Source organism: Canis lupus, chromosome 3, assembly GCF_011100685.1.
Source record: "Canis lupus familiaris isolate Mischka breed German Shepherd chromosome 3, alternate assembly UU_Cfam_GSD_1.0, whole genome shotgun sequence".
In the NCBI taxonomy this organism is placed as follows: Eukaryota; Metazoa; Chordata; class Mammalia; order Carnivora; family Canidae; genus Canis; species Canis lupus.
This window is the reverse complement of record NC_049224.1, coordinates 80,761,287-80,773,959: the sequence shown is the minus strand read 5'-3', so window position 1 is coordinate 80,773,959 and position 12,673 is coordinate 80,761,287. Positions and strand designations below refer to the sequence as shown.

At 33.9% G+C, this 12,673-nt stretch overlaps 1 protein-coding gene and 1 non-coding gene across 12 annotated transcripts in view; one reads left to right on the top strand and one right to left on the bottom strand.

Moving 5' to 3' along the window:
* The window catches only part of PCDH7 (protocadherin 7), a 415,603-nt gene that overhangs the window by 203,719 nt on the left and 199,211 nt on the right, over nucleotides 1–12,673 (top strand). The window lies entirely within an intron of this gene.
* On the bottom strand, nucleotides 4,530–4,612 carry TRNAQ-UUG. The gene has a single exon. It is a non-coding gene; the product is annotated as a tRNA-Gln (tRNA).

Sequence of the window (12,673 nt, the reverse complement as noted above, 5' to 3'; positions counted from 1 at the left end):
TTTATTTTGTATGTGAAAAATACCACAGAAATTCAATGTCAAAGATGCTGACCACAGCTGGTACACCATGCAAGGGAAGAAATGTCTCCAAATATATTATGTGCAAAGACTTACTAATAATGATTTGCCAGGCAGATGTCACTTTTGACATTGTTTTTATCTAAGGAAGGTCAACGGTCAATGACAAATTTATTCTCCTTTCTCTGTGTTCATTGTTGCTTCGTAGGAATTATGAATAAGACTTTATTGATAAAACTTGTCTTTCAACCCAAGATAATCTAACCAGTTGCTGCATAATAATTTCCAAATAAAAATCCAACTCCTATTTAATCACACATATATTTATTTGGTTTACCAGATATCTCTAGAAATAACCTTTTTTTTTTTTTTTTTTTTTTGGCCTGGCATGTGCACTCTCCATTGTCCTGAAGCTTTGCATAGAGTATATGGAAATGTAGAGTGTGCCAAGAGAAGGCTACCTGTCTGGTTACCAGGTAGACTCTAGGTGGTACCTGGAACTTTTTTTTTTCCTCAAAAAAAAAAAAAATCAAAAATTTATCAGTGCACATGATTGTACAGAGACAAGATCAGTTCTCAATAATATTGCAGGATACCCATTTCAAACTTGAGCATTAGTTTCTTAAATTTTGAGCAGGAGAGTATCCCATTCAAAAAAAGGAAAGTTCCTGCTTCTTCTCCCTACCAAGGCAAATAGCATATTTCTTTAAAAATTGCCTGGTGAGGGTAGAAGAGGGACTTCTTCATCCAGACCCACTGAGGCCAGATGAAGTCTGCTGAAACACATCCACCATTGAATGATGGATCATCTCCTAAAAAAAAAAGAGATAGTTTTGGCTTCCTAGATTCAGAACATCTTTTAAGACTGGGCACTAATTAAGATCCTGTGCCCCTAACTTGTGTTTGTTCTTTTTGTTGCTTTTTTTCTCTTCTCTTTAAGGTCATCTCTTAAGGATTTTGCATATCTTTTCTTAGAATATGTAACTTATTTTTCCAATATCAACTTTAAGCATGTTTATATAGCTAGACTCCATTCCCCTCCTGGCTTCTAGTCCATTCTATAAGATGTCTTTGCATTACTAAATGTTCAATCAATTAGTCATCAGGTCTATTGTTTACCTAGACTGTTACTTGCTGTTACTCTTGCATGCCTGATACTTGACACTGAAAAATGTCTAACAAAAACATTTCCCAGACTGATACGTAATTTTTAACATTTAACATTGTTATTTCTATACTCATAGTTTCTCAGATGATTCTCACTTACAATAAATTCAATCTTCAATTATATAGCTACTTGGCGGAAATTGAGTTTTAGGGACCAATCCTTATTTTTTCCCTTTACTTTGGTCAGAGCAATGTTAACCATACATCATCTTTAAATAGGTGATTGGGAGCAACATGTTCACACAGAACCATATTTTATCAGAGCTCTTCGCCTTAAGCTTCCTCCCTTTTATTCGGTGTGATCAATTGTGTTCAGCCTTCACTAGTTCTTTGAGAATTCAATTTTGAGAGGCACTTCTAGTCTCCTGGACAACATTGGTTCATCTCTTTCTCCCGGAATAATGAAGATCTAAAATCTAATTCCTGCCTATTTCAGCCCCAGACTGTTTTTATCCTCTTTTGTGAAATCGAACCCACATGCTTTTCTTTTGTAGCCCATGTCTGAGTATTACCTATGTCCCCAGGATCAAGTAGCTATTAAATTAGTTCTATCAATTGTCCATGGGTTTAGAGGTCCCCATGTGTGTTTTTCTTAAGTAACTACATTTTATTTCAGAGCACAAAGTACAGGACTTTTGACTTGATTACTTAGCCTTTGCTTTTTTCTTTTATGTTTTTGAAAATATTAGGGAAAATACATTACTCTTCTTTACCCAAATGAAAAGTTCTGAGTTTCTCTGACATTTCATTCCTAAAGGAGGATTAAAGGACTGTCCCACAGATTGACTCTGAGGTTTCTTTTTCTTATTATTATTTTATGCATTCTAATAACTTTACTTCTTTTGCCTTTCTCAACTTCACCATCCCATGCACATTTTCTCCATTGTAATACCTCATCCATGACATTTTGAGGGTCAAGTGATTCATTTTCTCTACCGAAAGTCATTATATTTGAGTCATTTCAGACTACCAAGTTTTTGTATTCCTTTTGGGATAGCTTTTAGAAAAGTCTGTCTTATCACTTCTCAATTTTAAAATGTCCTTGCTAAATCTAACTTAATTCTTCTATGTTATAATATGTAATGCATAATAATCATAAATAATAATACATATGTCAATATTATATATAATTTTTATATATGTGTATATAATATATGTATGTATATGTTTGCAGAGATAGATGCCAGAAATTTGAGTCTTTGTTCAAGCTCCACCACATTTTCAGGGAGGAAACCTGGATCAATACACATATATCTCACTCACTGATAAAATGGGAACAAGAATTATAATAATTACTCTTCTGTCTTTCCTAAAGAGTCGTTGTACAGTTATGCATGAACATTTATTTTTAAGTAGTTAGAATTTAATAAAGTTATATCAAGTTACCGATTTACTATATTCACTTGTTTATGTATACTCTATAGTTTTTTTCTGGTTCTACAGCTTTTCCTTTTCCATGTCAAACTTGCAATCTTCATAATATTTACTAAGTACGTAATTGTTTTCTTCCTACAAAAATGTTCACATATTTTGCCCCAAAGGTAAGTTGTTTCCTGGCCCTTTTTGAAATCCGTATCGGTTTTTAAGGTTAAGAGCACATGGTTCTCTATGTACTGTGAATAAATGACAATATTTATAATATGGTTCTGTGAAAACCATAGACAAAGGAAACTTAGGAACAGTTTCAAATTTATTTCTGCAGCTAAATGGCTTCTGTCTTTAAGAGGCCTGCATATATTTTCCTGGATTTATTGTGAAAGGGTAGTAAATGACAGAAACCAGTAACTCACAGAGATATTCATCAAATAATTATTAAAGATCATTCAGTGCCCAGCAGCAGAACAGTTCTCAAAACTCTGAGATTACAGACGACTCTCAAATATTCATGGCAGGAAGAAAAGCCTTGTAAAGATGATCGCCAATCAGAGTATGGATAGATTCTGCTAATTAGGCACCAATTCATAGCACTTATTCACTTCTTCACTTAAGCTGCTAATTAAGCCAAATATATTTATAAATGTAGAAATCAACTTTAATGGAGTATTCGAGATCATTTTCAAAGTATAGTACAAAACACCCCGATTACAATACAATTCAGGCATAAAGGGCTGAAAGGATTTTAAAGGGAAGTCATCATGAAGTATCTCTAATGTCAGAGACAATTGAATTACAGACTTATTCAGTCCCTCTTGCACATAAACACACAAAGCGAGAAACACCAGAAAAGAACAATCTACCATAAAGTGGGTGTTACACCTACATTAAGGTTTATTGGAATGATGAAACAATATCCTTATTAAGTATCTAAAATATGATAAAAAGGGTAAGGAAAATTGAAATAATAAACATACTTTTATGGTACATTTGTGCTAACCTGAGGGTTCTACATATTTGCTTTGTAGAATCACTGAGGAAATATTATCTGTATTTTATAGATGATGAGACTGGGAAGAAGGTATGTAAAATTATAGTTAATAACTGATAACACTAGATGTTCAATACATAGGAGCTTTTATTATTTATCATTCTTGCTTTTTGCTCTTAGCTCCACAGGGCTATCTTTGCATGATGGTATTCAAAGTTTCTGAGACCTGTTGCAGCTATGATAACTATTTCTATTTCAAAAACACCTTTAAGTAGAAAATTAGTTTTATATTTAATAGAAGCATTAATTTATAATGTAGTGTGGAGCAAATCATTGATCTTGTGTTATTATCTAAGGCAGGCAGAAAGCCATTCCTTACCCAATTTTCAGGGACATTAAGAGAATCTCTCTCTTTATTTGTGTGACTTATAAAACACAATGCATTTCTTTTGTAATTTTGGCAAAGCAACATCATATTTCATCATTAAAACCCACTCTAAATCATGGTTTGACATAAATATTGAGACCTGTGAAATAGTGACATAGTCAAGTTTTTATATCATAAAAGTCAGGAAAAAGGCTAATAGATTATTATTTTTTTTCTCTTCAGAATAACAGAATGATAGACTCAATAACATGAGCTGCTTAAAGAAATACAGTATTCAAAATAGGGTAAGGATTAATGCGAGGTGCTCTATTTCTGGTTAAACTTGATAGTCCTGTTCCTTATGCTTGTATCTCATCGGTAGTTTGTTCTACACACACACACACACACACACACACACATACACATGACTGTGCACACACACACATGAGTTGATCTCATGACTTCCAAAGATTGTAGAAACAAGCAAATTAACTTTTTTTTTAAGATTTTATTTATTTATTCATGAGAGACACAGATAGAGAGAGGCAGAGACACAGGCAAAGGGAGAAGCAGGCTTTATGCAGGGAGCCCGATATGGGACTTGATCCCAGGAGCCCGAAGTGGGACTCGATCCCAGGACCCCGGGATCACACCCTGAGCCAAAGTCAGACGCTCAACCACTGAGCCACCCAGGCGTCCCAAGCAATTAACTTTTTAATTATGCAAACCATTCAATAAAGTAAGCACTAAAAAGATGTTTAATACTTTTTATTATTGTCTTAGTAATGTTGGAAATTTCAAAATAAGCTAAAATCTTACACTAAATGCATAAACTTTCAGAGGTTTTTTTTTAATGTCCTCTCTGCAGAATAAATATAGGAAAAAATACTTTCATACCCATATTGCTACCTTCCGAACTATTAGATTGTGTTAAATATGATTTGTATATTATATAATCAAATTAGAAAGTATCCTAGCTCTTTCAAGACCTGGGCACACATATTTTTAACTGCAACACAAGCCCCTTGCCTCCATAGGGAGTATTTATCTTAAATATGCTTATCTGTTGCTCTAAATTATTGAACTTGATTAAACTTGTTTAAGAATAAGAAGGTTTCTTAGGTACAGTAACAAATTAAGATAAATTGGAAGAGAATTTTGAAATCTCTGGCATAACAAGTTAAAGGGCATATATATCATCTGCAAGAAAGAATTTCCAAGTTCCTCCTACTCAAGTATTATACCCTGTTAAATCTTTCAATAGTAGCGAGAAGAGATGGTTTACAAAGGTAGGTTAAGGACTCCATTGGTGCTGGCATTTACAATATTGTAATTTGTTTTTTATACTAAAATAGAGTATAAATTCTTAATTTCACATATGGAGTCACTTCATGAACTTAGGAATATCTAGGCATAAAAGATGGTGCCTATTTCAATGTGGGATTAAGTAAAATTATCTATTTTCACTGAGAAGTCATGGCATATGTAGTTCCCTAATAATTGACCTAGTCATTAAGCAACTGAGAGCCCCCAGCTGCCCCTGCTGCTCGCTTTAATTATCATATATGTTTTAGCATCAGTACCATGGCCTTCATTTCCTTCTATGGGAAGAAGCCATGACATTTCTGAAGTGGTTAAGGCAGTTATCTTGCCTCGATAGGGGACAGAGATGTAATATAGCTACATGGAGAGATGCCTGCCTCTGAGCTTTTTTCATTTGAGCAGCTCAAGAAATATTGCTGCATGTTATTGCTCAGACACACATTCTTTCTAAACGCAGGTTACTATCATTGATTTCAAAGAGCAAAAGGATCCATTATAATATTTTTTGCACTTCATTTAGCTAGTCTCCTTATTGATTGAGCTTCATGAACTACCTTCTACCTCATGTGCCTTCCTAAACTATTTTGAGAACAAATATTTTACTTAATGGCTCCACATGTGGAGAATTTGACTTCCCAGTTACTGTATATTTTAGATACTCATTGTGAAATTTATAAGCAGACTTTAGGAAATCTCAGCATTCCTCGCTTGGGAAACACATACACAGACACGTACACACTCATGCATATGCACGGATTATCCTTGATATGCGGGGCTGAGAAGGCTAAAGCATATATTGGAGATAATTTAAATAATAAATTATGCCTTCAGGAAGATGTTATTTTAAAAATGTTCTTTTAAAGTCAATGCTTTCACTAGTTGTAAACTCTTAACATATTGAGATTTTGTATTTTAAAATGAATAATATTTTCTCTATTAAAGTAAATTTTATTAAATTGCAAACAGAAAGTGTGTAGTACTTATGTTTTTATAGTTTGGATCATTTTCTCTCACTGCTTAACATGCCAACCTGGAATTCAATATAATTATTTAAATAATATGCCAACAAAAAGGGGATCCCTGGGTGGCTCAGTGGTTTAGTGCCTGCCCTCATCCCAGGGCGTGATCCTAGAGTCCTGGGATCGAGTTCCGCATTGGACTCCCTGCATGGGGCCTGCTTCTCCCTCTGCCTGTGTCTCTGCCTCTCTCATTCTCTCCCTCTCTCTCTCTCTCTCTCTCTTTCTCTGTGTCTCTCATAAATAAATAAATAAAATATTTTTAAAAATAACCAATAAAAAGACTGTAAGGTTAACTTATGGCTATGGTTTTCTAATGCCTTCTACTGATTTTCTCCTCGCAAGAATAAGGTATATATCTATGTTTTCACAATAGGAATTTATGGATTGCGCTGGTTAAATTAAAATAGCTGTATGCTAATTAAGGGTATTCTCAAATGTTGCTTCAAGGTTTTTTCACTGGATTGCTCAAATATTTCATCATTTCAAACTATCCTTTATACCTAAAGGCCCGGTTTTCTTTATAAGCCTAAAAGAGCACGTAGGCCTGGCATCGCTAACACTGAGCCACAGGTCTCAACAAGAAACTGTGCCTGAGACTAACTGGAGCTGACGGAATTTGTATTTCAAGTTTCTGTTGAAAATGTATGGAAATATGATGTAAATGTACCAGTTATTTATAATAACAATTTCAGCATTATGGCATATTAGGCTTTTCATGCTCTTTCTCTCTGCAGTAGAAGCCAGCCCTAACTGTCCTTGGCTTCTGCAGTGCTTGTTAAAATAACGTCCTTCTGATACTACTCGTAATAAACCTTCATGGAGGCAATCCAAGATAGATCCTACTGATAATGGAGTTCTCTTTAGTAGTGAATTGTATTCTTGTGAGACTCCAGCATAGTTATTTTCTTTAGGAGTTAAGGGTTTTATGTTGAAATCATATTTATTTATTTATTTATATTATTGAACAGTCTCACTGCTATGACTAAGAAAATTGCTCCATAAAATACTTGGTAATGTAAATGTGAGAATGAAAGTTATATATCTGGTGATTTATTAAATTTATGGCTTGTAGGAACATGACTGTCTCTATAAAGAAATCTAATATACACATCGGAGAATATTCTAGTAATGCCTTGTAAAAATGGGATGGTGTTGTAATTTGAAATCTCAAAAGCATGAACCACTATAGAGGTATGCCTTCAGCATTTCTAATCATGCACGACCTGACTTTGCAAATCTAAATTTGATGTAGGAAAATTTAGAATATGCATTTATTTTGGAAATACTTGCTTTCCCACAGAATGTACCATTCATATGTTCCTCTTTTTTGATGTACTGTATTCCCTTACCTGTTTCTTTTATTGGCAAGGAGTAGAAGGGTCACCCAAGAGTAGGAAGTTAATTGGATTTATGTGAGAGGAAAAATGGATGAAGGTTGATGAGCACAAGCCTAGAATTTGAGACCAATGATTACCCCAGAATGAAGAATATTGGCCTGTAGGCCAAGAGGGACTCAGGGCTATAACCAGTGCTCTGGAAGTACATTTGTCACAGCGAAATATCTTTAACTTCTTTCTTCATCTCCTAGGAATTACTTTAAAAGTTTTAGTCCACATTTCTAAGACTATATTTTGTTTTGTCTTAAACTTTTAAAAAGTTTTCATCATCACATTTTCTGAATTGATTTTGAGTGAAACTCTGTTGAGAAGTTTAGTGTATTTGGCCAGTAAAATTTTAACTTTCAAAGAAGTGATTTCATGATTCTTAAAATGAACCCCCATTAATTGATATATTAATGGAGTATTTGAAAGACCCAAAAAGATTTAGCCACACAACATAAGATTTTATAAAATTGTATTTTTATAAACAGAAAAAATATCCAACAGCAAAATACAAAAGCATATTTTGTGCATTATATACAAATATAGTGCACCACAATAAATATTTTGTTTCTTTTTATGCAATTTTCTTAAAATAAACATAGCTATGCTTTTTACAATAAAATCCTTGTGGTATATGGTTTATTTTCAAGTCCCCCTCCCATCCAGGAAATGTATTACTTAACTGACATATAAAAGAGCATATATGTTGGAGGTGAGGAAGAAAGAACAGGTTCTTCACATATATTAGCAGACCCATATGCTGTTTATTGAATTTGATACTAGTCAACCAATTCAGAGAGCTGATTGAAATAAAAAGAAATCCATAAATTTGCAGAAGTATGAAAACATGTGCACATGTACTGCTCATGCAGTTTTATCATCTGTCAGATTTCTCAAGAGTATACCGTATTTTATAGGTTTGAACTAAAACATTATGAATTCACCCATATATAATGGAACAAGATATATGCTTTGAGGGAATAGCATTATCCATAGTTGACATTTTACATCCTGTCATTTAAATGACAGTATTAAAAAAAAAGGTGTTCTTATGTATTAACTGAATTCTCTTTGATTGTACATGAATATGTTGAAAAGAAAATACCACAAAAAAAGAAAGAAGGCTTTTGCAAACGTCTGAAATGTTTCATAGTCAAAGAACAACTTGTGTTTTAAAAATAAATTAAAATACATTAGGAACCGTATGCAAGTATTTCGAATAAAGGATAGGGTGAACAGACTGTTTTATTTTCCTTCCATTCTACATATCTATGAATCATCATTCCTTGAGGTTCAAAATTATAAATAACACTACAGAGTGGAGTTATTTCAACTTTCCAAAGGAAATCATCCTTTTTTTCATGTTCATATTAGTAAACTCAAAATGGCTTGCATAGTTTCTGCTAATTTTATTCAAGACTGGAAGGTTTTTGACAGAAAACGTTCCCTGATTTTTTTAAGATTTAATTATTTATTCATGAGCAACACACAGAGAATGAGGCAGAGACACAGGTAGAGGGAGAAGCAGGCTCCATGCAGGGAGGCTGATATGGGACTTGATCCTGGGACCCTGGGATCATGACCTGAGCCAAAGGCAGATGCTCAACCACTAAGCCACTTAGGCATCCCGTATTTCCTGATTGTTAGTAGATTATTACATTTATGTGGCCAAATTCACTCAGAATTGACAACTATTGCTTGACTTGGCCAGGTTACAATATGGTAGTTGGTACTAAAAGGGGAGAAATAGCAAAAATGAGTTGTAAAGAAAAAAAAAATTTCAAGGAGTAAATTATTAGCAAATCATGCTGTAGGGAAGGATGGTTAAGTAGGGAGATTTTTATACTCTAGTTATCACTGAAAGTTGGTAATATCAACCCCTTATATACAGGCACACAAACGTGATACCAGGAAATGAGGGTAAAAAATTATCATCTATTATTTAATTTCAGCTATTAGGACGGTCATTTATAGGTCTTAGATGATGAGAGCTAGGTGGAGTTAGGTACCTACCAATTGGATACAGAGCTTTATTATATTTACAAAGTTAGGATTTGAGAGGTTATAAGGAACATTGTTTAATTTTTATGATATGTGATTTTTGCTACAAAATTATCTTGAAAGTAAGCTCTAGAATTATTTATATATGCATTGAGTAGAATAGAGGTCTTTCTTTCTTTCTTTCTTTCTTTCTTTCTTTCTTTCTTTCTTTCTTTCTTTCTTTTCTTTCCTGATTCATTTTGTGAATATCTTACCATCTAGACTTTATGCTACAGGAGGACAAAGACCATGTTTTCATGTTTATTGTATCTCCAGCTACTAGTGCAGCGCCTGGAAAAGAGTAGATGTTCAGTAAATATTCACCAAATTAATTAAAGAATATATTGATATTTTCTGGGCCAAGGTCTACCCATGATTTCCATTATTACCTTGGATTTTATGCTTTTTCTTTGCTTGTTCTTCTGATAAAGGTCTGGACTGAACTGTGGTGCTGAAGAAATCAACCAAAATGAGTAGTATAAAGCATACCATATCTAAAAAGAGACAGGATAATCATAAAGTCTTTGTAAAGTATTACAAACCTCCTCACCTAAAATTCATATTATTCTTACTGATCATCGGTGTGTACTACAGGTAGTATTTATACATGAGATAGGATATTTATTATTTTTCGTAAAGTTCTAAACCTGGGCCTTGGGCAGCCCGGTGGCTCAGCGGTTAAGCACCGCCTTCTGCCCCGGGCCTGATCCTGGAGACCTGGGATCAAGTCCCGTATCAGGCTCCCTGCATAGAGCCTGCTTCTCCCTCTGCCTGTGTCTCTGCCTCTCTCTTTCTCTCTTTCTCTCTCTATGTGTCTCTCATTAATAAATAAATAAAATCTTAAAAAATAAAAATACCTAAACCTGGGTCTTGTGAAGAGTATATTCTTTATTTCATAGCCATACTTCTCCAAGTATATTTTTTCTCCTTTCTGTCCTAGTTGACAGAACTAAGGTGTATCAACAGAAATCTGTATTTTGTAGTTGAGAAATTGTTCTTTTGTAGCCATCTTGAACATCAAAGATAGCATCTGGATAGTATACACCTAACAGGGATCCCTGGGTGGCGCAGTGGTTTAGCTCCTGCCTTTGGCCCAGGGCGCGATCCTGGAGACCCGGGATCGAATCCCACATCGGGCTCCCGGTGCATGGAGCCTGCTTCTCCCTCTGCCTGTGTCTCTGCCTCTCTCTCCCTCTCTCTGTGTGACTATCATAAATAAATAAAAATTAAAAAAAAATTAAAAAAAAAAAGTATACACCTAACATAGGGAAAAATTGTAATATTCTTTACATACCACACTCAATAAAAGTATTTTCTAGATAAATTCACATTAATTAGTGGACTTTATGAATCTGCTAATTATCATCTGAAAGTTGAGAACATCACAATTGCTAGTTCAAATTCTTAATACATTTCTCACATGGGATTAACTATATTTTTATTTATATATTCATTCATTTATTACTAAAATATAATTGAAATCTGATTTCAAAGACAACTATAAAATTCAGGTCAAGGACACCTCTTTAAGCCATAGATAAAATTTCTGGTTAAATTTCTGTTTTAAGTAAATTTTCTATCATCTATGTTATTCTTTACATAGTTCGTTCTATATTTATGAAGATGCTGGAATATGGGTTTTTCTTCTAAAATTTCAGTTTGTTTTACTTCCCCCCCATCCCTCCTCCCCCCATCCCCACCCCCAGGAGAGGCTAGGAAGACTGGGCGGAAATTAAGATTTTTGATGGGTTTGAAAAGGTCTGCATGAAAAGTGGTTCTCTTTGAAGTTTTCAAGGTAATTATATTTGTATCACTGTATTTCTGGGTTTTTTAAAAAGTCATTTATGTCCACCTTGAACCTGTGTAATGGTTCTACTTCATTGCTGCCCCTTTCACTCTTGTTTAAAACTTCTATCCTCTCTCCCTCACCTCACTGTATTCTATATTCTCTGCATGGTAACCAATTCACTATCCTTAAATACACAACAAAAAATGGTATATTACTTAGTGTGCTACCTAACTGCCACACGTGAAAATACATCTTTTAATTCTTAGAACATTCCTAATACATAGATTTTATTAGTTCACAGGGGAGCAAATTTTGGTTCATCACAGATATTAGGTGATTTGCTCAAAGTCACACAGCCAGCAAGTAGCTGAGATAGAGTTTGAAGAAAATCTGTCAAACAAAAGCAGTGTGTTTTTTCTATTACAACCTGCTGTGTCTAGCCGTGCCCTTCTTTCACTGAAATGGTCTTAATCTCTTTCATCTGCATCACTTTCCTACAGACCAATTTTTTTCTTTAAAGTTGACTGCAACTATGACCTCTTCTGTGAGGCCTTGCTGATGCTCTCTCATCCTTAGCTCAATTGTGTATCACACATCTGTATTAACATATATCGCAGTGTCATTCTTATGGAGGATTTTTTGGTTTTAAAAATGTAATATTTTTTCATAAAAATATTTTATTTATGTCAACTTCTTATGGGTACTTTGCAATATATTTACAATTAATTATTTTTCAAGTATCTTAATTTAGATTTTGGATATGATGAGAATCAATGATGATATACTTCACATAAAGACAAAAAGCACTTTGAGTCCTCTGTTTTTCAGAGTTTAAAGAAGTCCTGAAACTCAGTGTTTAAGTTCCACTGACTAAATCAGTGAGTGGCACAGATTGAACACTCATGAAATATGTGATGAGCAAAATTGAATTATCAAATTGATACGATAACCTTCAGTTGCAGAGGCTATAAATGTCTTGCATGAGGACTTAGTCTTTCTATAATTTTATAAATTGACCAAGCAATTACAAGTCAAGAAGAGAATGAACAGAATCCACATTAAAATATATTTTAAGTAAAAAGTAAACTGAATATTAGTTATATCAATGGAATGAAATCATGTATTAATTAAAATTAAAATTGTAAGTGAACATTATTCAATGCATTAATCAACAATTAACCAGGTATTCAGAGGCTATTACCT